This window comes from Anser brachyrhynchus, assembly GCF_964034855.1.
Source record: "Anser brachyrhynchus genome assembly, chromosome: 8".
NCBI classification, from domain to species: domain Eukaryota; kingdom Metazoa; phylum Chordata; class Aves; order Anseriformes; family Anatidae; genus Anser; species Anser brachyrhynchus.
The window spans coordinates 3,796,855-3,824,185 of record NC_137702.1 but is presented as its reverse complement, the minus strand read 5'-3'; the positions used below and the strand labels follow the sequence as shown (position 1 = coordinate 3,824,185).

The 27,331-nt window shown below is 42.7% G+C and overlaps 1 protein-coding gene across 3 annotated transcripts in view; it reads right to left on the bottom strand.

Annotated features, from left to right (window-relative positions):
• The window catches only part of LOC308199255 (uncharacterized protein), an 81,544-nt gene that overhangs the window by 52,161 nt on the left and 2,052 nt on the right, over positions 1-27,331 (bottom strand). For all 3 annotated transcript variants that reach the window (XM_080603200.1, XM_080603199.1, XM_080603201.1), the window contains exons 3-7: positions 15,533-26,408; positions 11,144-11,322; positions 9,833-9,996; positions 7,642-7,817; positions 1,996-6,355 (exon numbers count right to left, since the gene is read on the bottom strand). The gene's annotated coding sequence lies outside the window, so the exon portion shown is untranslated. The remainder of the gene's footprint in view (positions 1-1,995; positions 6,356-7,641; positions 7,818-9,832; positions 9,997-11,143; positions 11,323-15,532; positions 26,409-27,331) is intronic.

The following is a 27,331-nucleotide window of genomic DNA, read 5'->3' as shown; positions in this document are numbered from 1 at the left end:
TTTGCCCTTTGACCCAGGCACAAACCACATTGCGAGTGGCCGCCACTGCCAAGGCCTCAGCGACCCCCGGGAGGCCATGAGCCCGCTCGCTGGGCGGCATGGGGCCGGGGGAGGCAGCCGGGGGCCGGGGCTCGCTGCAGTGAGCGGCGGCTCCCAGCAGAGGCCATCCGCAGCTCGCACAAAGCCGCGCTCCCCAACAGCGGCCCGCAGCCCTGCGGAGGCCCCGGCCTCTCTCCGGCCTCCCTCCGGCCTCCCCGGGGCAGCAGGGCTGGGGTTAAGCCGGGCCTCCTTGCGGGGTGCCGCTGCCCCCCTGGATAAGCGCTGATACAGCAAAAAACAGATAAAGAATAAAAGGGAGCGAAGGAAAAGCCCAGGACCTTAGTCAGGACCCTTATCCAGGTGTTGCTGGAGTTCGGGAGGGCAAAGCCATGATCCCATGCTCCCACCGAAGCATTGCTGTGCTTAGCAGCCCGGGTCCCCCGGCACCTCTGGGTGCTTTTTGTAGCGGGGAGGATGAGGATGGAGGAGCTCAGTGGGACACGAGGTTTGCAACACTGTCCCATCGCCCGCAGGTCAACAAAGACCTGTCAAGATTTCCATAAAGGTTATGCTAGGACCTTTAAAACCAGAACCATGGGATGTGGGAGACATTTGGCCAAAATATTTCCCAACAGAAATGTTTCCCTTCTGCCTGAGAGAAATCTTAGAGCCTCCCAAGGAAGCGAGCACTTTACTATTGGCTGCAAAACCACTTTCTGGAGGCTGACTGCACAGAAAGGGACTCATCCTGCATCCAGGCTGCCTGGGCCTGGCAAACATGCTGCGCTTGCAGGGAGGCAAAGGGGAAGAGCAGATGCTGCTGTTGCCCTCACTATGTCTCTGCACCTGCCTCTTCTGCACAGGTAGCAGCCCACGAAGCCTACCGGTGTTCCCAGGTTTGCTTTCTCTTCTTTTACCCAGGGGCTGCTACGTGTCATCGTTAACGAAACCTTCGTTCACATTATACGGTTCTTTCCCACTCGCAGCATATGCTCACTGGAAAAAAAAATACTGCGTGTAGCCCCATTGCAGGATCTTTTTTTTGCACTTCAAACTAGTCTATAATATACGATAGAGCGCCAACGCTTTCATTGACATATAGCTTGTTCACTTGAATGTCATGAGAAAGCAAACAAGCGAATCTCAACAACGCAGATAGCTAGTTATATGGCTAATCTGGCGTGCTGCTTGGGTTTCATAAATAAATTAGTTCAGTCTCCCGAACGGGGAGAGAAGCACGAAGCAGCGATCTCTACACGACTGCTGTCCTTCATTACCACGAGGGCCTGGCTCAATTAGAAATGCCATTTGTTTTGATTACGGGCTTTATCCACGTAGAACTGAATTTCACCCCAACACCCCGATGGAGCAAGGACTCAGTTTCTGGCTGAAACGCTGGACGTGGGCGACGCGCTAGGGGCTGAGGGCTGGGAGCAGAGCGTGGGCGCAGACGGGCTCCTGGCAGAGACGTCCCACGTGCGGGCTGCGGCAGCACCAATTCCTGTCTGCTCGGGGCTGCCAAGCTTCAGCATGCGTGCTGCCTTTTATTTATTTATTTATTTATTTCTTTTTCCTCCCTTCTGGCTAGAAATAGCTCATTAAATATTTAAATTTTCAATTAAAGAGTCACTCTGAAGAAAACAAAAGTTAATATTCATTCCTTTCAATGCGGGGCGGGTTTAGAGCAGCCATGCTCCTCACACACATCAGAGCCAGAGCTCAAACTGCTAGGAATGCATCTAAACTGCATGATGCACAAAAATAAATAAATAGATAAATCTATAAATAAGGCTTCAATAAAAAAAAATGCAACCCTGCCCCCACCCCCAAAAAAAAAGAAAAAGAAAAAAGTAGATTTTAAAATAAAGCATTTCAAGTGTTATTTGAAATCATATTTAAATGGAATGCCTGATAAAATAGCTAGGCAAGATGGCAAATGAAATATTTAGAACTCACAGAGATGTTTTTGCCTTTGCCTCTTCAGTTAGCCAGAGCGTGCCAAAAGATTTTCAGTCTGACTTTACAAAAGTTCCTTCAAATTTTCACTGTCACCACGCAGCCCATTTGCTCTGTTGCAGAGGGATAAGGTGGTGATCAGCCCGGCGCTGTGAAATTTCCATTCCAATATACCATCCCTGAGCCTGCTCACGTGAGCCTTGTCCCTCTTTGCAGCCCGATTCCTCTTCTGCAGGCGCAGAGGGGACACTTCTCTTCCTACACACCCTGCTGGGAGGATGAAATGAAGGCTGCAGTGCAGAGGTAGCGGGATCACATCAGCCATTTAGAGAGACCGAGGCAGCCCCACAAGCAGGTTGTGTGGTCCAACTCTACATGAACTGGAGTTACAAAATTAAACAACTCTGCAGATGAGCAGGTTGAAGGTGTGGGGGAGTTTGGGTGTGCTGGGTGGGTAGATGGCCTGGGGGCAGACCTTTACACCTGGGAAAGTCATTCCCTGGGTCATAAAGTTCCCATTTATGGAACTTATTTTAGCACTTAAAGGATTGCCTAGTCTTAAAGCTGCTAAAATTGTATGTTCAGCAGCAGGGAAAGCCTTGCCTCGACATAGCTTGGGAGAAACAGAGCCAGTTCTGAAAGAAAAATTGTCTCACCTTGAACTTCCAGCAAAACGAAGACAGTTCTTTCAGCAATGGGAAAATTCATTGGAAAAAGCTAATTCAAGTGGCAGAGAGATGGGTGGGCTTGTTAGCAGGGACAAGTGTACTTGGGGGCACTGTAAACTCTTAGCTAGGAAGTCAGGCCCCTGCATAGATGTGAAGTGCTGAATTTCTCCCCATCACTGCTCAAAGTCTATTAACCTGTATTTGACTAAGACATTTCTTCAAGTAAAACATCCAATCCCAAAATGAAAGCTTAAAAAAAGCCGACAGTGCACACTGCTTCTGTTATGTTCCACACTTAGCAATATTGGCAGATAAAAATGTGCCTTATTTGTCCCAATTCATATATGGTGTATTTCAAGGAATATGGTGCTCATGCTCACATTTTTCATGATCTTTCAAGCACAATTTAAGTTCAATTTAGTCTAAAATAGCCAGATTCTGCGCTCAGCATTCAGGATATTGAGAGCATGATCCCACAGCACTGAGCTCAACTTGTTTTATGCCACTAAAATCAGTGTGAGCAGAAGCAGGTGTTAATCTGTACCACTCGTACTGATCAGGGAAGAGCTGATCCAGCCTTTTAAAAGAGGAATTTCATGGGCATTTTGAGTACAACAGAAAGAAAAAGGAGGTACCTAGGTTATATGGGCTCTCTGTAAATGAAATGTGAAAGAAGAGGCAGACATAGCAAGTTGGGCCAATATCACCCAATAAGACTTACGGATTACTTGGTGGAATTTCAAAAAAGCAACTCAGCAGAGTTCTCTTCTATGAACAGTTGCAAGGAGGGACCAATGTCACCAATGTCACCCTTATGGAAGTCAGGGTGCCCTGCCAACATGTTCACTCCAGCTACAGCACGAATCCTGCTTGACATGCCAGAGGGAATGTGCTCACAAAATACTGGCAAAGATGCTTCAAAGAGTTGGACAAAGGACAGATCGTGCTCTTCATAACCAAAGACCACTTTCTGTCCTCAATTTTTTTTAAAAAACAAAACTGGTATGGGTACATAAGAGAAAAAATACTCAAATTTCTATTAGTTCTTATGTATACAGGAGCAGTGGCTGAGTGCTAAGCTCTCTCCACACACACAGAGCTGGTACTCTGGCCTAACGCCTGCAAGATTTATTTGTCTGCTGCTTCATCCTAAGCTGTTGCATTGCAAGTCCCAGTGGCTCTCTCCAGCCCTGCTGTGTAGTCTGAAGCAGAAGATACCCATCTAGGGAAGCAAAACACAGCCGCCTATTTTGTGCAACAAACCAGCTATGAAAACAGTTTAAAAGTTGACCATAAGGCAATAAACATTTGCAATTGTCCATGACTAAACTATAGATTTTATATATTAGAAAAACCTGCCAAACCATTGCAGACAAAGGAAGGAAGAAGTTGAGAGTTCCTGGCTTCTGGCCCTGTTCTTGGTTCTCTACCCGAGACCCAACTGTCCTTGTGATAAATACAAGTAAACTGTTGTAGAAATAACACCAAGCTTAAAAATTCTCATTGAGGTTCCCCATGCACTTCAGGATGCCGTGGCACTGTCAGATACATGGGGGGAACATATTTTCATCATCTCTTTTGCTGGTGCCCTCTCTTACCCAAAAGCACTCCAGCATTCTCCCAAACGTCAAGTGCTGGCATTTCAAAGGCCACAGCTTGCTCAGGATCAAATACGCAGCAGTTGTTGCCCTTTCTGTTTAGGCCTTAAGCCTTGAATCAACAGTAAGAATCCAGGACATGGGAAAATACAGTGCTGACAAATACGTAATTTAATTAAATAGGCTGACATTGTTTAAGCAATAGCCCTTTCCTCTGATCCATCTCTCTCAGAACTCTTTGTCTTAATATTATGGTCTACTTGAAACACTTGAGCTCATGAATGGATTAAAGAGGGATTCATTTGTTTTATTTATTATTTTTACTGCTTTGCTTGGCTTTTTACAAACAGGGGAGGCACAGCCCTCATTTAGAATTCACTGGAACATGCACATTCTTTCCTCCTCCCCTGCCTACAGAGGGTTGAAAAAACTATAACAAAAAGATTGCAACTGCTTCAAAAGTACAAAAACTCTTGGGTAATTTGTCATCAACATTTACAGATTAACAAAAGCAGCTTTAGAAAACAATCATTTCAAAACCTAGATAGGATACACATTTACTGCAACAGTAAATTGTGGGATTCTTTAAAAAGAGCAAGCCAATTTTTTTACCCAATTACTTGTTGTTCAAAATCACAGTAAAGAGCCAATATTACCAACTTACCTTTTTGCATTCTGATTAAATTCAGTCTTTGATTTTAATGCGCGAGTCCTTGTGCTCTCCCAAATATGATCTCAGTATTGTAATATCTCACTGTGATGGTTGTGTATCCCTTGAAATGCATCACTGATGCATTATATCAGCAAGGACTCAAGCTTCCATTTATCTTCAAATATTTCACAATCCACTGCAGCATATTCTCAGCTGCAATTTTTGCTTTCAAGTTTGGCCACCATGTGTGTAGCATTAATTTCTCTGTTCACATGTAATTCATTCAGGGACTTACACCAGCTGAGAACCACATATGGAGGCCCAGATTTACAGAGCTTTTATTTTGTGCCATGGAAGCCTACAAGAAACAATTTTCTGTTTGAATATTGAGTGTTTACAGAGGTCTTGTTGTTCACTAGAGACAGCGGATTATGAAATCATATTCTGCAAGAATCCCATCCAAAAAACCTGACTGTAGCATTTATTAACTCCTCTTTGTTCCAATGCTCACAGGGTTCTTACGGGGCAATTGAACATCACTTTTCCTCTCTCAGGGTTTGTTGATTGTTATTACTATTTACCACTTAAAAAAAATAAAATGGTCCAGTCTCAGCCAGTTTCTGTTGCGTCTGCCATTACAACAACGTTGAGTAACCAAGACATGGCAGCAGAGACAGGGATGAGGGCTGGGACTTGGGTCTCAAGCAGACCAACACATCTGCTCTAAAGCTTACCACAGCTTTCCTGCTGCTTGTACTGGATCTGAAGATGTGCATGGGGATCTTTTTTGATGAGAAACAGTGAAGAAATTATTTGTATTAAGGGTATTCACATCATACAGCTCACTAGGGTCCCCAGAGTAGGCACCTGTACCAGGCAACTGATGTTTGGGGTTGAGAAGATGCTTCTATTTTATCATATTTGAGTCAGCTCCAAAAGCAGATCTCTGTAAGACCCTTCTGTGGCATTCATTTAGTCTTGTTTTGAGAAAATAATGACACATATTGAGTGACTAATGTCCCACATAATTAATCCTGTAGCTCCTTATTTATCAAGATTTCAAGGGGAATGGAGCATTCTGATGGAAGGCAAGAATTTCTGAAGTTAAACCCAATGCTGACAATAATCCTTGTTAGGGATGCTTCAAGTGGAAGCCCGCCTGTGTCAGAGACCTGGAGGAGACACCGCACGCTCATGGCTGTTTGGGAGAGGAGATGGGGTGGAGGTTAACTGATGGGGGATGCTCTGTCCCAATTGCTGTTGGAGGTAATGGAGCTGGGTGGACTTGAGGTCTGGTCCCCAGGAGACCTGACAGTGTCCCTGGCGAAGGATGGAAAGTGTGAATTGACTTTAATTAGGGATCGCCTGTGTGGCCTCCGATGTATCAGTTTAAGTCAAACATTAGCAACTGTCAATTTCTTCTTTCACCCAAGACCCGAATCCTGTAAACACAAGGACCGTAACAAATCCCTGAAGCAGGCTTTAGCACACATATATGGAAAACATACTAAACTATAAATACTGTATACCATATGGCATTGAGATTATCTAATTTCACTTCATAACTGGTGATAAAATGACCAATCAACTGACGTGCAGAATGAAATGTCAAGCCAACGATTCAGCTAGCCTTAATACGGCTCTGAGGTTTCATCATATCCTATTGCACCCTAAAAATAAGCACACACCTATTTTGCCGGTACCGAGAGCATGAACATCATAGGAATCTGTGCAACAGGTCTGCCAGCAAAGCCAAAATTTGTCCTAGTTTCTCTGCAGGTATGTTACGAGTGAGGAAGCTAGATTAGGAGGACACCCACTGTAGCAGAAAAGAAATTTTGAACTGTGCATTTATTTACTTATATGAAAAAAGTATTTGGGGAAGGTTTTACTCATCCATTTTTTACCTCAGCGCTAAAATCAATTGATTTAATCATTGCACAGACCACAGTTCTAGTGTTCTGCTTCCCTTAATTATTGAGGGCTTGTACTCCAGCAGCGAGGTGACAGCCCTCAGGAATGGATCAGCACTTTGAAGACCAAGATCGAAGTTACTGTTATATTCCTGAGCTGAAGAAAAAGGATTTCATCATTTGCTGAATTCATGGTGAAAAAGAGAGGAGCCATCAAGGAACTGCTGAATGTTGTCTCTAATACAAATCACAAAGTGGTCTGCACTGGTGCCTGAACATTCATGCTTAGAGAGAACATGGTTGGTATGGCCTGCTTGGAGACACTGGAAGTCAAACGGACCTTGGAGTAATGCAAAAGACTAAAACCATGCAGAGCTTTAAAAATGTCTCTAAAACAAGCATCAGTTTATTTCATAGTTAAACGCCAATGTCATCAGCTCTGATTTTGTGGGGCCTTAGCCCCAGAAGCAGCGAGATCGATCAGTCTACAGATCCATTTCCCAGGAGAGTGCTGAAAAACGGCTTTGTTGGCTCGTTTAAAATTAGCTTGGGTACAGCAGTTATGAATATACTGTGCAGAAAATTGTGCCCTGAATGATAAACAAATAGGTTGCTATGATTTGATGCTATTTTAATAGCTGGTGATTAACCAAATGAATGCCATTTGGTCTGGTCTGATTCGCCAAATGGTTCCTCTCTCCTACCAGTCAGTCAGCTGTAAAGTAGTGCCCCATATAGCTATGTACTTTCACCATATAAACTCTGATAAAATAATTTTTAGAGGAATAGTAGTATATTGTAAGATATATACTCACATCAATCTCAGAATTGATTTCCTTGTATCCAGCTGAAGGAAGAGCATTTTCTAGAAAGGCACACTGAGGGTTTGTCTTTGACATGAGGTTAAGGTCCTTGGGGTCTTCTTCATCAGAAACATTCAGATATTTCAAGTGCATACATGCTTAAGATCCCCCATCCACCACAAAAACATCTACGGAGAAAAAAAGCAGATTAACATGACTCTAGCTAGTCTGAACAAAGTGCTTCCTTGCTTCAGTTATCAAGAACTGGTCAGCTGATGAAAGCAAGACCCCGCCATACTCCAACAACAGCTTGATTTTCAATGCAGTGATAATCAGCTTGAGGACTGCTGACTGGTCATAGAAGAACTTGAAACTGAGAGCCTGCAATCAACAATGCACTGCTGGTGTTAAACCAGAAGCAGGAGAGGAACCAAAGCTTCTCCTGACTTCTTGTTCACTCTGAAGTGGATCTATTTGGTGTCTATTTGGTGTCGGATGAGATCCTTTCCCAGACATCCCCGTGCCAGCCGCAGAGGTTGTGGCCCTGAGATGTTCATCCCTGCTCTCTAACGGAGGATGCCCCGAGATGATGGGTGTGAGCACCTTCAGCCCCCAGCCCGGGCCAGGTGGGGGAGGTTAGCACCGATGCTGCTGCCCAGCCCAGGGACAGCAGAGCTTGTCCTGCCTTGTATTGATGTATCACAGAGCCACATTACTAAGTCCACTTTGTTATTTTATGTCTAGGTCTTGCTTTATCTACTTCAGTTGGAATTTTGCCTTTTTAATTTTTTTTAGCATGGGTTATTTTTACGAGGGAACACTCTAATTGGCACCTCGGTACCAACAGCAGTATGTCTCAGGTGGACCCGGCCAGTGCCTCGCTGTGTCCCCTCAGGGTACATTAATTAGCACGACTGCACTGGCTCGTGTCGCTGCCCAGTTCTAGCTGATGCCAGAGGTTAAACTGTCCCCTGACTGTCACCAATCTGAGCTCTGAATAGCTCTTCATATGCACAGTGCAAGTTAGCATTGCTCTTTGGTGGTGGGGGGGGGAGCTGATACTGAACAAGCCCCTTGCTCCTTTGCTGCCCGTCTCTTATGGATTTGACCTTGGAAGGTAGCAAAGAGGTGTGATGGAGCAGAAAATGAGGTGAGGGCTGGAGAAAGCAGAGTAAAACAAGACAGAAAAGAAATAGGTGCAAACAAAAAACTGTGGCAAGAGTATGCACAGCTTAAAAATGCCTGATCCAGCGAGATGCTGAGAATATGCTGAAAGCAGGACAAAACCTCTCATTTCCCAGTAATGCCATTGAGAACTGATCCTCAGGCATTCATACCCAGTAAGAAATTTGGCATTGTGCAACACAGTAAAACAAAACAAAAATAAGAGACCCAAGTCTGAGAAAAATCCTAATTTCTTATGATTGGCAGTGCTAGAAATTAATACTCTGAATGGATTTCTGAGTGGTAATTCAAAGGTTTGCCTTGCCCTAGCATTTGTTTGATTTTTCTTCAGTATTTTTTAAGTAGTCACTTTGCACCACGCTTGAACAAAAAGGATAAAGAAAAATATTAACATTTAACTTAAAAATTCTCACTTCCTTGAAAAAAACGGATAAAAAGGAAAAAAATGGTTAAAAGAGTTTCTTAATTCAGTAGTTTAATGGCTCTCACTTAGACTTCTCCAATTCCTTTACAAATTACTCGGACCCAATGTCACAGAACACTTCTGTGTGAACGTTGCTCTGTGCAGGTATTTGGAGAACTTCTTGTGTACTTAAAAAGATAAAGTGCAATTTTAAATGCTTTGCTGAATTGCACAAAACAGCAGAGTAATTTTTGTCCCTATTCTGTGAGAGATGAAATGGGGACATGGGAGGTTTTAATGTCAGTGTTATCAGAAGACTCCACAAATTGTGGTTTCTTCCACTTTTGGGACTGACTGTCAGAGGCACTGGGCAACACCACCTTCTCCTGCTCTTGTCACTAGACAATGCTGCCTTCTTCCCCAGACAAGCACAATTCCTGCGTTATTTGCATTTCATTTCTCCGTTACACGAGATAGCCGCGTTGTGTTGCTGCACAAAGAGGGGCTTTGTTTCCCAACCAAAGGCAGGCAAATAACTAGCTATTGAAATTTAAAAGGAACGGAATAATGTGACAAAACGCCACGTTGCTGGAATGCTTCTGCTCAAGAGCGTGCCTGCACAGATGGAGCAGAGCCTTGTCACCAGTGACCTTGTTCGCTCTTCCGCACCAGTTGCATTTTCCAAGTTCCTTACTCCTGCTGCAGCTCCGGACCTCCCGTTCTCAGTGGTATTGCAACTTGCCAGCACGCATCTCTGAACGGGAACTCTTGAGCAAATCCTTTAAAAAAAAAAATCAAAAGAAAATTATATCTTGTGATATAAAGCAAGCGATCGCTGTGTTGGTGTAGCAAGATCATATCACCTGCCCTTCACTGCCTGGCAATTTCAGGTTGCTTCACCATCACAGGCAGATGCTCCAGTGCCACCAAACTAAAATACCTAATCAGCTGCTCCTATCCAGCAGTTCAAAAGGAGCCATTTGGAGATTTTCCTTTCATGCAATCTTTGTACGAAATTGGGATTAGACACCTATTTCATCATTTTTGAATCATTACTGGTTCTACAGTAAATGTGGATCCCAGTGACAAAACAGATCATAAAACACCCAGAATGCTGAGAGCTTCCTGGCATCTCCGAGAACTTCAGGCACTGCAGGCAGCAGTGAATACAAGCATGAATACCAGGACTCAAGCAGCCTTACAGCAGGGGAGCATCTGCCTGGGGAGCCCAGCACCCACCATAGAGACCTTGGGCAGTGTGGCACAGATAGCACGCCGCGCTGTTCCCTGGTTGGGACGTTCCCTGGTTCTGCTCTGACAGCTCAAGTGCTTTCTCAAGAGTCATATTAAAATGCATCAAGCCAGGAGAATTATTCCCAAACACCGAGCCCAGCCTTAACCAGGTAAACTCCCATCCAGCCTGCAGCATAAGTGAAGAGGGTGGGATCTGCAAATTTTAATTAACTTGCTAAAGTAGGTCAGGACTGTGTATCGCAGCACAGGGGTACTCTGGCTTTAATGATTTCAAATATTTTGAGAAGCAAACTGAAAACACTTAGTCAAATTAAGTGTTTTCTCTGAGCTGTCAGCATTGCCAGCATTGCCAAGATGAACAGGATAAATTGGATTAGATGCAGTCTATATGCTTCAAATCCTAATGGAAAAGGATCCAAAATGTAACGCAATGCACAGAGGCAAAGCAAATATTATATATTGTCTGGAAAGCCGCAGATCTCAGCTTAGTGATTAGCCAGGTAGTTTGAAATGGCATGAGTCATCTCCAAGAGAAGCTGCTGCTGGCTCCACGCAGCCCAGCATGTGACCCTCTCTGCCTGCTCACGAAGGATTTTACAGCTGGGAAACAGCGTGGTAAAGGAATGTTAATCTGGGTTAAATATGAAAGTGAAATTGTGTTAGACAACATACCCACATGAGTCTTGGGCCACTGGTTATCAATGGGCAGGGAAGCACGATTCAGATCATAAACTGGGAGAGCAGCACAAGGTTGTAGAAGTGGATGAAGAGCTTCACCAAGAGAGAAACTATTCGCTGCTCTTGTCCCTCCATCAGAGATGGACTGAAGGTGTCCAGGCAAGGACGGTGCTCTAGGAAGGATCAGAGATTGCTGGTCCAGAAGCCATACTCACAGGGAACGTGTAAACCACTCCAAGAGTATCGCTTCCCTTGGAAAACAGCTCAAGTATTTATAAACATTTAACACTTAAGCACAGACTTAGCTTTTCTGATTTCAATGCCAGTTAATGTGGCTTTCAAAAAAGAGTCTGGTTTTGAACACAGCCTCTGCAGCTCCAGGCTTGTTTAGTGACCAGTGTTTAGTGCCATCAGCTAACGCAGATCCCTGATACTGGAGTGCAAAGATTTGGATAACAGGCAAAGCAGTGAAAGGAATGAGCACTTCAGCAGTGTCTCAATGCTTTCTGTGAGCAAGAGTGCTGCAGTGCTTAATAAGATAGCGAAGATCTGTGTTATTGCCAACAGATGGAAACAGTCTGAAACCTGCAGGTTGCGGGGGTTCGCTGGGTGGGAGGCAGGGTTAATCACAGCTGAAGTTTGGAGGGAGCACATGGAGATGTGGCTGTCACCTTCTGCCCCATGCACTCATAAACAGTCGGCACATAAAGCCCCTTTCACAGATGTTTTATGCTCCAATTGTGAAGTTTCTTGCCTCCATCTGAGAGCTGTTCAGAATCTTTCTCCTCTGCTGGATAGAAACCACCCTTTTCCATGGCAGTTTGCATGCTTGGTTTTGTGCTGATACTGTCTATTAGTGTAAATAGTCTATTTTTTTTTTGTGGATTTTTATTTATTTATTTATTTTAAGCTTTCTCTGTTTGCATCAAGGTACTTAGAGGTACCTCCAGCTCCCTCTCAGGCTTTGTTTTGCTGAGTTCAACAAGCCAAACTCTGTTATGGTAAGCCAAACTCTCCATTCTTTGGATTATGCCATTAGTTTTTCCCTATGCTAATTCTGGTTTGACTTTGTCTTTCTGGAGCTTGTATGCCCAGATGATGCCTGCCCAGTGCTCTGCAACAGCATTAATATTTAATTCATACTAGACACCCACCACTGACTGGAGACATGAGCACCGAGCACCTCAAAGTGAAGGCTAAGGGGTCTCCAGGTTGGTTTGCTCTCCCCACCCCTTTGCCCTCATCCTCCAGTTCCTGAAATAAAGCATGCAAAACTGGCCAATGTCTTCGAAAAATTACGTGCAGTGTTGCAAAGGAAGCCAATGGAAAAATTAGGAATAAACCCCAACTAAGTCATTTACTTAAGCCACATGAATACAAATATCAAACAAGAGTATCTAAAACATCAACAAATTATGATAAGTAGCTAAAACACAGAAGTTGTCATCACCATGTCTGGACAGAATTTTGACAAGTCCTCAGATAAATCTTCTCCATCTCCTTTTTCCACAGACAGTTGATATTTTGAACAGAAATTCTCAAGTCAAAAGATGTACATCAATTTTTAGTTCTAGCAAAAAAAAAAAAAAACTAGACACACAAAGCAGATGCTTTTCACTAAAGTTTTTTTACATTAAAAAAATCTTTTATCATAAAGTTGGTTTAAAAAATTGTCCAACTGGTTCCAAACAGTAGTGGTGAACACAGCTCCCAGTGGAGACAGACTACAGGTGCATGTTAGCATCTGTTCATCTGACAGTGTACAAATCCTTTAAAACTAACAAAAGGCTTCTACTTAGCTAGGCAGTGCCACCAAGCATTACAGAGGGATCAGCTTCAAAGTTCAGCTTAAAAAAAGTATGTACTGTAATAAAATAAGAAATATCAGTTATGTAAGTAAAGAAGTATGCATGTAGCATTTACTCCTATAAATTGAGCAGGTCTCAGTGCTGTTGTGAATTGATTTTTTGTCATGCCCAAACTCAACTGCATCTTTAAGAAAATTAAAAAAAAAACAGCTCAAAGAGAACCAAAGGAATCTCATGGAATATGTTTCGGAGGATCCGAGAGGCACAGAAGACTCAGCTTCCACAAATGCTTGATGCAGCTGATCTCAAGGCAGACATATATTATTTAGCAGCAACGAGGAGGCATCCACTTACAAAGACAATACCCGCCAGGAGCAGCGTTCAGGCGGGTAGTACAAAACTGGCAGCGAGGACAAAGTCTGCTCTGCCCATGGGATGAGAAACTGCTGCTGGGAGAGAGAGCAGAGCAGCAAGGAAAGCTCTTCCCCAACTCAGGAGCTGCTGCCATCACAGATGGAAAGAAAAATAACTACAAGAAGGCAGCAAAAAAGAGAAGCAGGTTTTGACCTCAAAAGAAAGATTAACGTGTAGAAGTAGAGCTCTTCTCCAGGCCAGTGGCTTGAACAGTGGGCTGCCATCTATGATATCTGTACAGTGGTAGACTAATTGCTGTCGCAGAGAACTGAATGATAACTGGTCTGGATAACACATACCCAAAATGCCAACAAATAAATTGCTGATTTTTTCTCCCCTGTACAACTCATGCATTTCACAAGATGACTGTCTTTTAACGTTCCTGCACTACTCCAAACACACTTGAGAAGAGGAACAAGGAGAAACTGTGGTATTCCATTGTGTATTTAAGCACAGTTTCAAAGTAAAGACAGGAAAGTTACATGGCAAAGAAATTGCCCAGAAAAGCATAACATTTAAATGATGGCTCTTCTAAAGACAACAAGGATAATAGGGCAGCCTGAGTTCAAGGAATTTATTCCAGGTAATTCAGTGCAGCAGCCTGAGAGGTCTAGGGCACAGTCCGGGAAATGTAAGTGGTCAGAAATCACTCCCAGAGCAGACTATTTAGCATTTGTTTGGGATGCCTATGAAATAAGTTACAGCACTGTGTCATTGCACAGTTGTGCATGCAAGCCCAGCAAAACCAAGGTGAGTAAATGCAACAGTCTGACCCCCAGCTAGGACATTTCTGCCATACAAACTACTGGCTTACAAGTCCCAATACAACAAATACTCTTTTTATTTTCAAATTATTCTGTCAGACTATTAAATGCTGTTGTTGTGATAGTGAACAAAACAGTAGCAGTGTTTAAAAAGAGTAGGTTGAATTTTGATTTTCCTTTCTAAATGTGTGCCAAAAATCACATTTGATATTAACACACACACTAAACTTATTTTAATAAATTATGAAAGGCATATTAAAGGAGTACCTTTAAGCCACACTTTTATATAAAGTCTAAACATTGAATGAGATGATGTGATCAGTGCCCCAAACTACTGGTCTCTGAAGGGATAAAAATCAACTTTTGACTATAGCTGCTTCTGCAGCTGCAGGGTGAACATTTTCTTCACGTCAATTTATATTTCCTTTCCTTCAGTTCAATAGCTGATTCATTCGAGTGCAGACACAGACAAGGAGCTGAGGCACAGGAATGTTTGTTTTCTCTCTTCCGAACGATGAGAGCAGACCAACATTAGAGTGTGATCCACTACTTCTGAATCCTCGAGGGACAAATGGTGACAAAACCATCAGACTGATTAACTCAGGGCATTTTCCCGGTGTCAATAATTTATCAAGTTTTAAAATACTAGACACACTTTACCTTCATTTTTTTGATACATCTAGCAAGTTTCACACAGCTTGAGTTAGCAAATAAAATGCCTTCATAAAGACAGCGGCTCGCGATTTTGCTTGAGTTGCAATTTTCATCTGAAAACAGTTTGTCACAAGTGGAAAAAAAAATCTTTGCAGTAATTAGAACCATCAAACCCCATACCCTAAGACGACGCAGGGCAAACAGGGACAGGCAGAAGTCCCAAAGTTAATGGGGTGACATCAGAGCTCTGCAGTTCTTGTAAATCCCGGTGATGTAAGCTGCACCCAGTCACTCAGTCCCCTTTGGTCTGAGCAGCAGCCCTCCAGGCTCAGTCCCCTGGAGTTTAAAGCCTTTTAGAGTAAAGTATGAGATGATTTATTAAGGCGGATCTATTGCCTCTTAGTACCTTCTGTACAGAAATAGACAGTTTTTTGATGTGTATTAAGTTACGTTATTTACATGTATATGCAATGCATTATCTGCCTGCTTCTCACAAACAAGTACCAAATGTCCTTGTCCCGCTGGTGCACAGCGAGGCTGAACCTCTCCACAGGAACCAAACTCCGTGCTACTAATGCAGAACAAGTTTTGAAACACATGATTTAAATCAAGGCTAAGAAGCCTGACAATTTAAACCACTTTTGATACAATTAATTTTCATAAAAAAAGGACAAAAAGAAAAAAAGAGGGAGAGAGAGAAGGAAAGTACAAACAGTGCCATGAAGATCAAAAGTCTGTCCTACCGGTATGTACACAGATCTTCAGATCGCATCCAGTCGGGACAATCGATCCACCACGACTCTTGTCCTTTGTATCACCCCCATGCTGGAGCTGTGCTGTCACGTACATCAGTCAGCTCCATGCCACCACCTTCGGCACATGGTGCAGGGGGAGCTCGGAGGTGGTCCTGGCTCGGACACCCAGCCCTGCCTGTGATCCCTGCCACGGCTCTGGGGCTCGCACTCACCCCCATAGTCTGGATGGAATAAGAAGGGAGGACAGGGAGGGATGATTTCCAAGTGCGAATGAAAATAAAAGAAAATTATTATTTGTTTTCACATGCTAGCAGCAAGCAGTGTGGGAACCTGTGTTACAGACAAGTCATCTTGTCTGGTACCCGTAAAGAGACACCACATTTTGAGTCACTTACGCTCTCAGACCTTCATTTGATTATCACGGTCGATTGATCAGTACCTCTTTGCATCTCTCAGGGGTACACATACCTGTCAGAAAGTAGAGAGCGCACTAATCCTGCACTGTAGCGTGGTCACCTGTGGTTTCCAGTCATGACAATTTTTATTTCCAGACATGTTGAATTTTGTTACCTGATCTTTTTTCTCATCAGCCAAGACAAAAAAGTAGGATTTTATTGTACCATCAAGTGAGAGTCAACTTTCCAGAGAGAATTCCAGATTTTTATTACATTCTCAGGATCCAAAAACCACTAGAAAACTAAATATTTCAGCTAAAGACCAAAGCATTCAGCCAGAGTATTTCATGGGACTTACAAAGGAAGGCAGTGGAGATGTGTTGGAGTGCGAGGGAGCCCTGGCACAGGCTGTCCAGAGGGGCTGTGATCTCCCTTTTTGGGGGCTCCCAAAGCCGCCTGGACGTGGGGTGGGCCCTGCTCGGGGTGGCCCTGCTGGGGCAGGGGGGGACCCAGGGGACCCTTCTGACCTCAGCCACTCCGTGATGCCGCTTCACCAGGTGCCAAAACCCACAGCAAAGAATGTGAACACAAACCATCTGAGGTACAGCACCCACAGAAGCGTAGTCAAAAGAAAATATATCAGCTTTCACCAAAAAGAGCATGTTTTATGTTCCTGCCATAAAATGGATGGAGATTTATGCTGTGCAAGCTGGAGATCTGCCCTACAGCACTCCCTGCATCCCCAGGTGACAAACCAGAGCACGGGCTGCTTTCTGATCCTATGCATGAAATCTTAATTATAAATAATGTTAATTAAGGAATCAGAGTCATGGTATGCAACCAGGTGTCATCACTGATTCCCCTAGTCCTGCATGGCCCACTCAGAGCCAAAACTCCCCTGAGTAATCCAGGCTTCAAATGCAACCCCTAGGAAGAGGCATTTTAAAAACCAGTCAAAATTATGGGTTTACAGAAAGAGTATCCAACATTTCGCCGTATGCAGATAACTTCAAAAGGCCTGTACTTGGAGAAAATAGCAAGGAATAGGAAGAAAACAGTCTTTCCCAGTTTTGTTGACATGTTAAGAACCAGTTCTGCGAAGATTTAAAGCCCTGGTTTACCTCCATAAACTGGGCTTTTCAAATTGCCTGCATTCTGCCCCAAATCTGCAGCCAGCAGTTCCTGTTGGCGGGTCTCCCACAGCCCCTGAGTTCGGAGGGGTCTCAGTTTTACTACTGACTATTCACCACCTGAAACTGTAGGCCATATGAAAGGGGCCTCATCTGACAGCCTTATTAACACAAATGATTTTTATTCTGCATGCCTGCGTAAGCCATGGGCACACGCCTGCGAGATCAAGGCCTTGGTCATTAATAACTTGGGCAATCGTTTCACCTAGAAGCCACACTCTGTCTACACAGAAACCTTTCCGGGAATCTGGTAAAAAGATTGATGAAAATTAAACATCTACTTAGTGAAGCTGAAGTAACCAATATATGATTAATACTTTCCAATTATATTTCAGTACAGTACATTGCTGAGTTTGTTATTACCTGCACTCTTAACACTCCATCTGCAGTGTTAAATCCATCTGTTGCTGAAAATATGACTATATCTTCAAGGGTTTCTGAATCATCATGCTGGTACCTTTTAACATAATTATAATGAAGAGTGATATTCATTATCCAGCGGAAATTAGAAACCTATAAATATGAGGGAGGGGGAGCAAGGGAAGAACGGAGGTCCAGCACTGCCCACTCTCACAATAGATCATGTTGGCTGCTGCCACTTAAAATATTGCTCCTGACTCTGGTCTTGGCACAATCAGCTCCACTGGTTTCACTGGTGTTTCCTGATGGCTACCACGGGGACCTGGTCCCACAACTTTATTCAGAGGTGGGCAAGAGAATAGGTGTCAACATGAGGGCATGGAGACACCAGTAACCTAAAGAGTGTACACCCCAGCCAGAGCTTCTGATGGGGCAGGACATCAAACCTTGAGAAGTCCTCACCATACGAGGAGGAATGGCTGTGCTTACCCAGGTCTGCCTGCCAGGGGGGCTCTTACCAGGTGAGATGGCAAGAGGAAAGCTCCAGGCATTGCAGCCTTCGAAGAGTATTAAAAGTAGAGGGTGCTGTTTCTAAATGCTCGGTCAAACTAACAGAATAAATGTGTTGTATATCTGTGCATATCTTAGATGTTTAAAATCCTCTCTAATAGAGCAACAGCTGGTTTAAATGTGTCTGCAGGTAACAGAAGGGAAAGCTTATGCCACAGTCTTCCCTGATCTCTGCTCCTCTTGACCTCCTTCCCTCCCCCCATTAGTATTCCACCTAGCAAAATTAGAAGGCTTCTTTTTATAGTAGTTTTAAAAAATGTGAACTATCAAACACCATTAGGCAGTTACAGATAAGTTATAGGCTTCATTTTCCCACAAATCCCACAGCAGAACATCTATTCTTTAAACTCCAAGGAGTAATCTGCAACAGGGATTTTTTAAAGGAAGAACCCAAATTCAGGAACTGATTTTCAAAGCCTGCAAGTCCTAAAGACTAAATAAAGCTCCTTCCTCCATGGCAAGTCCATGCAGTTCAATGAACCTAAGCAGAGGAGGTTTCTTAATTAGAAAAAGCTTTCAGATCCTCATGGGGTCATTAAGCAGGGTTTTGCTTCGCTGCAGCCAGAGGGACCCTACCGGGACCCCACCAGCGCAGCAGCAAATCTGCGGTGCCCTGGTGTACCTGGGCTCTTGAAATAGGAGAATTCTCCCTCCTCCCAAATTCTGTCCTACATGTTCAGAACCTTGAAATGCATGCCAGCAGATCCAAAGGCTCTGCAAGTCCCTGTTTTGGAGTTTAAAAGGACAGTCTGGAGTTTAACTGGCACAAGTAACTATTTCCAATCCTCTGGTGAAAAGCTTGTACTTAAGAGGATGGGAGTCCTAAAAAATCAGGACTAAATCAGGGCTAAAATCAGATGAAAGGTCATTCCAATGGCCACATGAGCCACAACAGTTTTGACCTGCCACCATGAATCAAGCAGCAAGTAGAAAATCAGTTTAACAATATATTTCTTCCTGCTGTACTGCTCACAAAATGGGGTCCACTCCATAAGCAAAACTGGGTAATGTGCTGTTTAGTTCATGTCTCTTGGCCTCCAACTCATCTCTAAAAGAAATCCACAGGGCTAATAGCCAGAGGTGCACAGCCAAAGTGTGTCTTTGAGCTTTGAGAAAGATCAGAACAAGACCAAGTACAAAAACATGTAGATGAATTGCAATACTTATACAGAAGTGAAAATAGGTTCAGAGTTTTAAAATACATCCCCCCTCCCCCCAAAAAAAAGCATAGTAATTTAACTACTGATCTTACTAATGAAGCATCAGCATTGTTTTCTTCTTACTAAGATTTTATTGTTATTTTTTGGAATTTGTGATCATTTCAATGGTGATCATTTCAATTGGTGATCATTTTTGACTTGGAACCTGATAGACATCTCAAAAGTTAGTAGAGCTACTTGAAAAATTAAATAGGTTTAGGTTTTTTGTTTGTTTGTTTGTTTGCTTTTCTCTCCATTAACAGTTTTCTATTGGAAGCAATGAAGTTTCCTGAAGTTTTCCAAAGCCTCAACTGCCTATCATCATTTGCCAAATAATCCTCTCACATGGTTGCATGTTGTTCACTGCCATTTCTTTTCTCCTCTCCTACCATCCTGGACAAATTGATCTAAGCGCAGAGTTTAACCATTTAGTTAAAGAACATAGCCATAAGAATTATAGGTTTTATGTAGCACAGTTAAACTCATTTGCCACAATTATTCATTTAATACTGGCATGAATTTTGCTGATCACCTTAACATACCCGAGATTTTAGTATTTACTAAAACACTTAGCAAAGAATACACGCACACATAACAAACCCCGAGTGGAACAAATTCAATGAGTAATTCTCATTTGTGTAGAAAATGCCCACTTTGAAGGAAACCCTGCATAAGCTTTCTGCTCTGGCTTTGGCAGGAAATTACCTACCAAACAGCACAACGCAAGAACATTTCAAACATATGGGAAGAAGTCAGGGAGCAAATGTGTGGAACAAGCTGCATAGCTTCTAACAGAGCAAAGGGAATGGCAAACCTGAACTTTTCAAGCAACATGGCGAAAAGATCTCACTAATGTAGAAAACACTTCATGCAGTGAATTTTCCTATCATAGCCAAGTCCTTCAAATAACCCTATTTACTACCTGTCTCCACTGCTGAAAGTCATTAAGAAGACATCACTTGTCAAGTAGGATTGCTGATAAATACCTTGAGAACTTGGTCATCCTCAGCTACTGCTGGGATGTTGAATTTGGCCCTTTTTGCAACAGTTGGATTTGTTTGCACAGAAGGCATCATGCATATATGTACCAAGGTTATATTCTCCTAAGCAGTGGGGCTGCACTACATTAAAGCAGTCTGAAATGGGATTGAAAAGGTGATGCCAGACTTCAGTCCAGGCCTATATTTCTCCTTTTGAGCTCATTTGGTTCATTTTAATGTCAAAAATTAGATTTCAATAAACAGCCATTTGTTCTTATGCTTTTCCTAACATATGCTCATGAAGGTAGAGATTAAAAAAAAAAAAAAAAGAAGTGATAGTAATTGCCAGTGATGTCAGATGTTCTTGTTTACCTGGAAGATGTCAGTTCAGGAGCAGCAGAACTTCTTTTGTTTGGTTGGTTTTAGGCTGTAAAAATTAGCGTCCCCCACACTATAAAATCTGCAAGAGGGAAAAATAGATGTTAGATCTTTTCCCTATCACCTTATAAAGTGTAATTCAGCTCGACAGTTTCATACATATCCAGGAGAAGTGTGAGAGAAACAACGTAGTAACAGCAGACGTGAGTTAATTGTCTGGAGACTCGGTGTCTGGAAAGCGGAGGTGATGCCTTGTGATGGTGCAAGCTTCTTTGACAACAAGTGGTGTAGTTCCAGGGACTTCCTCTGGCAATTGGATTTCTGATCATGTAATGCAAGGCATCAGTCTCAAAGATGGCTAAAAAATGTGGAGATCCAGCATACAGTATCTGACCACCGACTGATGCTGCTCTGCTGCTACCATTTCAGCTGTCAGCTCATCAGTTCAAAAGAATTCTCTTTTGATGTTGGTTTCATCCAGTGTCTTGACATTTCTATTCATTTTCTTTATTTGTTTCAGCATTCCCAAGAAACAAACAAATTGAGTCAGCATACCTAAAGAAAAGAAAAAGCTTTTTTTTTTTTTTTCTTTTACCTGATTTAATACTGGTGAAAATCCACAGCAAGTCTGTTGATTTTAATCAAATTATTAACGTAAAGCAGGACCTACACATATGAAGCATCATGTTATTTTTGTTACTGATGAGTGGCTTCAGCCATCCCTGCACACTTTCCTGCTCTGCAATATTCTTCTGCATGGCCTTCAAATCTTTTGAATGCTGTGTCACTTGAACCAAAATCAGAAGACACCACACAAGTGTTTCAGTAAGAACCATCTCCCCTCCTGCAAGCTTGGCGATGACACGGCTCACCAAGAGTGGTGAGCTGTCATCTTTAGGCAGGATGGTAATGGGAAACCTGTGCCTAATGTTTTACCTTCCATCAAGTATTCTTAAAACAGCCTAATCCTCGGTTGTGTCACAGTCATCGTGCTGGCCATAAGCAACTGCATCCTTGATGTATTTTTACTGTGCACTCAAAGCTTTTTCCTCCTGTTATATAAACGCAGGAAGAAAGTTACCATGTGCTCTTTCTATCAACATAAATTACCAATAACATTTTCACATTTAAGCAGATAAGACACATGTCTTCTGTTCACTGTGTAAAGGCTGGATCCACTTAAAACCAACAGGAGCCTTTTCATTCACTTCAGTGAACTTCAGATCAGGTTCCAAAGAAGTGACATGGCTATTTTTTCACCCTCCGCTATACATTGGACTGTTCTCAGTAACTAGCCTCAAGTCTGCATACTCTCACTGCAGAAATTCCAGAGCATATGAAAGTCTTTTGTTTTTCCAAAGCACTCCTGTTATTTTTTCTAGAATACACACAAAAGAATCAAAGCTTGCTCAGGAAAATTATGAGGATAAGTTCTGCAAGAGGAATTGTGCTTATATTTTGTAGGCACTGGATTGCATCCCACACCTTAACACACATCTGATATTACATTCCTCACGCTGTGGTCTGTCCATATTGGGGACCTTCCACTACCAAGAGCTGGACAGCATCCCCGTTATCATTAGCAGCAGTCTGTACAGCACCCTACGTGGTAGGACAATACTGTCCTACGCAGCCCAACCCTATCACACATAGTACTATTGAAGACTGAGCATAAGGATTGGCATCACTCTTCACAAAGAGGTACACAGAAAAATACAAGACGTGAAACCCTCCCTTAAATCCAATTTAAGCAGCTGATTTGGGGAAGGGGAGTTTTATAACGTTAATTTGAGCCTGAAGGAACTCTCCTGTTACTACACCAATAAATGCTGAGTCTGATACCACAACACTTTCCTGCACCAGGGGAATTCTCACAGCACTTGTGTCTGCGGCAGGCGAGGATGAGCGACAGCTTTCCCCATTTAGCCAGCCTGCTTGCTGCATGCCAGGTCTGCAGCAGCTTTGGGGCCTTCCAGACCAACATGTTAACGGATGATTTGACTTCAGAGCAGAAATGTAATTTAAAACCACAAAGAAACAGAAAAATGTGTGCAACAGGCCCCCAAACTGGTAGATTTGAAAGAATATATTTTTTCTCATTTCTGCCTTTGAAATCATCTTTATTGCGACTGGGAAAAGGTGAAAGATTAGGTTAATAACAATGGAGAGTAAGCTTAAAAAAGTCCTGAAAAATGTTTCTTGTTTTTAAGGTCCTACACATCTGGGAGGCTCTGGAATCATATCTGAACTTTCCACATCCTAAAAGGTATTTAAATTCCTTTTTGCTTGGAGAAACTAAATGCATAAATATATAGAAGGATGTGATTTTAAGTGCCTATGAGAACTATAACAACAGTAATGCAGCTGGACAGAGCAGTGACACTGCAAGTAGCGACAAGCCATATACGTTGTCATTTTCCTCCTGAAATTCCAGGCATTTCTATACTCATAAACCTTTAAGCAATAAAGTGGTTATCTAATTTAATTCTCGGAAGGCTTCAGAGTTTATCCTTCAGCAGTTTGAAAATTTGACTATTACTGAGCAAGCAAACGCACATCTCACTTGCAGTGAGGTAGCTGCACGAGCGGAATTGGCACCCATAGAGAAGAACCACGACCAAGGCATATTTTTAAAAACACTCATCAGACTTCACACAGAGCCGTAACTCCACTATCCCAGATGTACCTGCACAGACATATTACCATGCACTTGAAAGCACTGTACGCTCACACATCGAAGCAGGATCATATATAACCCTTCACACCCATGTTCCACCAAACCTTGGGAGCATCGGTCTTCGCACTTCCTTTGAAAAATGGGCTGCAACAGGAGAACTGCTCACAAACACATTATCAGTTGCTTGAAACTCAGCCTAGCAAAACAAGCAAAACAAACACTCCCCAAAAGATTAATGCAGCGTTTGCTGACTGGCGAGCTTGCTTTGGATGTAGTACAGCAGCCCTGACTGCAGACAGCCAGGCTCCAGTACTTCAGAGTCCTGTCTCCCAGCATGAGACACATTGGGTGGCAGGTAGCAATTCTCATGTCATACAAACCCTGCCGAGTGAAGGATGTAATGGTCTGCGTATGCTTCTCCCAATGGGTGAAGTATTCCTGTAGTGGGGGGTTGGTAACATGCAGCCCTAGCTTGTCCTGTGATGCTTTCTGCATCTTCTGCATCTTGAACCGTGGCTGCAAGATCACAAGGATGAACTGATCAGCTTGCAAGATGAACATAGCCATAAATTGGTGGTGTGTTTGGAATAGCTCCCTTTATCAGGACGTAAATCCAATCACTTTTTGTTTACAAATAAGAAAACACAGTGAATCTTTTGCATACATATCAGCAGAAGCATGTGAATTCCCACAGGCAAGTGTGTGCACATGTGTGGGTGTGTATAGATAGACATCAAGCAACTCTTAGATGCATCAACAAGTTACTGGGATAATACTATAGAATTAGCATTTAAACACAACAATTATCTTCTAAGCTTTGCCTCAGACAGTCAATAATCTTGTCCCAGTTGTTGTTGCTGGCAACATTCCTATTCACAAGGGCAGGATTATCCATTAACCTCTCGAACAACTGCACAAAGAAGGGCGATACACAGGTTAGCACAGATGAATGGAGCAATCCAATAACTAATTTGCCAGATTTGGGCCCCTGTTTTTTATTAGTAATGCCAGTTACACATAGGAAGACACGGCATGAATGATAAGCCCTTGAAAACTTCAAAAGCCGTACTCGTGCTCGTACATCCAGGCAACCTGAATTCTGAATGGGAAAGGTGCGCACATCCTCCACAGGGATCACAGCCCACAGGGTTTTCAAAATTGACAGCAGTGATCTTGTCTGTGTGCAGGAGTGGCTGTAGCTGCTTCTGATGAAGATACAATTAGCAGGCAAGGAAATGTTAGCTAAGCCCCCTACTTTTTATAAATGACATACATTTATAAGTTCAGGCAGGCAATCTCAGGTACTCTCTATATCTATCAATGAACAGCGTTAGACCACTAATTCCTATTGATATCACCTAGTCACAGAAGGCATTTCAGACTGCTGATCACAGAGAGGTGTGACAAGCCCAGACACCAGAAAACCACAACATCCAGCTCCTGCCCAGCAGCACAGCATTGGCCAGTACACCGGTACAGCTTAGGTGCTGCTGGCAAGGCCTTACCACTTGTCTAGAGAATCATGACTTAGATCTCAAACAGCCATTATCTGCTGCCACTCTTGATTGAAATGGGCTGTTTCTTACTGGTAATTTCTAACAGAATGGGGTTTTCACCCATCTTGGGTGATGGGGTTGGTACTGGTATCATATAGACCAATAGCCAGGAAATCTTCACAGTTAAGTCTTCATGCCACATATTTCTTTTGCCTCTGGATGGCAGGCTCTGTTACTAGGTAATGTAGTTTGGTTTGGTTAACTAAAGGAAACAATTTACAAAGAGCTTTGTTTCACATTTAAAGAAGTTACGTCTCATTTCCTGCGAAAGCATTTCTAATGGACCACCCTGATATGAACGCTTTGTTTACGACAATTAGCAGTTCTAGATAACCATCCCTACTAAAAGGAGGAGGTGGTAATACATGTGTAAATATGAACTGAAGTATGAAGATACCTGTATACATCAGTGCCCTACAGAGAGTCACTGGAAGTGTGTGTACCTTCAAGCACGTGCACAGGGCTTCTGGCAAACCTGACCAGTGTTAGCACTAGGTGAGCAATCCTGTAGAGAAAGAACTTGAAAGAAGTTAAGATATTTGAAGTTGAAATATTTCATCCTGAAATAAAAGTATTTCTCCTAGGAAATATTGCCTCTCAAGACTATATTTCCCACCTGTCACTGCTTCTCTGCCCTTTGCAAGGAAGATATGCACCACGGGAGTCCTTACTGAAGACGGTTTTGATTTGAAAAATTTCAGCCCGTATAGCATGGGGGAAATCCATAGTGATATACATGGGGTTAAGCAAATCCCAACTGTACAGTATTTTTGAGTGTTCATTTTGACTGAGTTCAGATTTAAGCATTGCCAATCCCATGAAACAGTGCTGCACGTTATTGCAGAGAGAATTACCATTCCTGTAAGAAACCTAGAAAGGGTGAAGAAGTTCTGATCTTTATTTTCACTTAGTCTTCATTGTACATGTTTCTCTAACATCATCTGGATATAAACACCCTTAGAAAATACTGTCTTTAAACAATTCTTACGTGAATGTAACTACTTGGATGGCTAGAAAAATCTATTCTGTCTAAGAAGTCTGTACTTGTTTCATGACCCCAAAACCTGCTTCACATCCATTTTGCTCTAAGGCTTTACCACTGTTCTCAAAAGAAATCTCCAAGATGCTGAACAAACCTAGATGCAAACGCAAAAAAATAATAAGTCTTTGTTAATAATCTATGCAATGTATTTACAACAAAAGGTTTGAAATTCAAAAATAAGCTTATATGAACATATACTGCTTGATTTAAAATTAGTCACCTTTCCTTCTGCTTGCATTTTGCAGATACTCAGGTAAACACCCCTTCTCCTCTGCCACTAAAGAGGCCTAAAGCAGTAAACAAATGTCTCCAAAGACATGATCCATGCAGGCAGACTGTACCCAGCCCAACGCTGCTGTTTGTGGAGGCTGAGCTGCTTCTGTCCAATCTGTTAGATGTGCAAAGCAATTTGGGGACTTCCAGAGGCATTTGTCCAAAGTGAGCGATACTTGACTCCAGCTTCCTCATCTGTATGTGAGGAACAAGTATTTCTACGATAGTCTCCAGTCCAGTAAACCTGAAAGCAGAGGATTTATTGCATTCAAGATCAAGAAGCCTTGCCTTTGATCATTTATACAGTGGTTTATGAATGAATGCATTCAGAGCCCAGCTTCAGCACACTCTGAAATATTCATAGAGGCAGCCAAGAACAATACATTGAAAGTTCGTTAGAGACCAGGTCCTCTGCTGGGGGTTCATCAAAAGACAACTCTGTTGACTTCAGTGGGCAAACAACAGTTTACACAAGCTAAAAATTCGACCTTTTTGCACATTGAGCTCTTCTCTGTAAACAGCACTTTAATAGACATCTGTAAGCCAGATAACAAACACTTCAGATAAATCACTGGGAGGTTTAGAGAGCTCTACACACTCACACAGATTTCCAGTTGTAAAGCAGAGGCCAGAAGTCAGCACTGATTACATCTCAGTAGCTACTAGCCATTGGAGATATCAAAGTCACACAAATTTGGGCAATTTCTTTAAGCACTGTGTTGTTTTTCTGAAGAGTTCTCTTAAGACCTCTGCATATTTTATTCTATGGTTCTGGGATGGATGCTTATGCCCCCTGCTTGAGTAGGGCTGGATATACCCACTGAGACTGGAAATGTCAAACATAAACTGACAAAATATTTCTTTCTCCAGCAAATCAGCTGAAGAGTTACACAATGCCTCTTCCCCACAGCAAGCTTTCCTCGTTCAGCCATGGCTTATCCCAGAACTAGGGCAGCACCTGCAAATTACTGGCACTTTAAACGGAATCCTTCATAAAGCCCAAGCATTTGTGGTTTTAAGTTGTATGAAAGTCCTGGTCAAGTGGAACTATCCAGGCACACTGTTTACCGGGGACTTTTCTATGACTGTTGGCTAAGGTGTAATTCTGGAGTGCTGTTTTCATAATAGCTACCAAAATTAAGAACTGTGATTTTTCAGAAAGACATA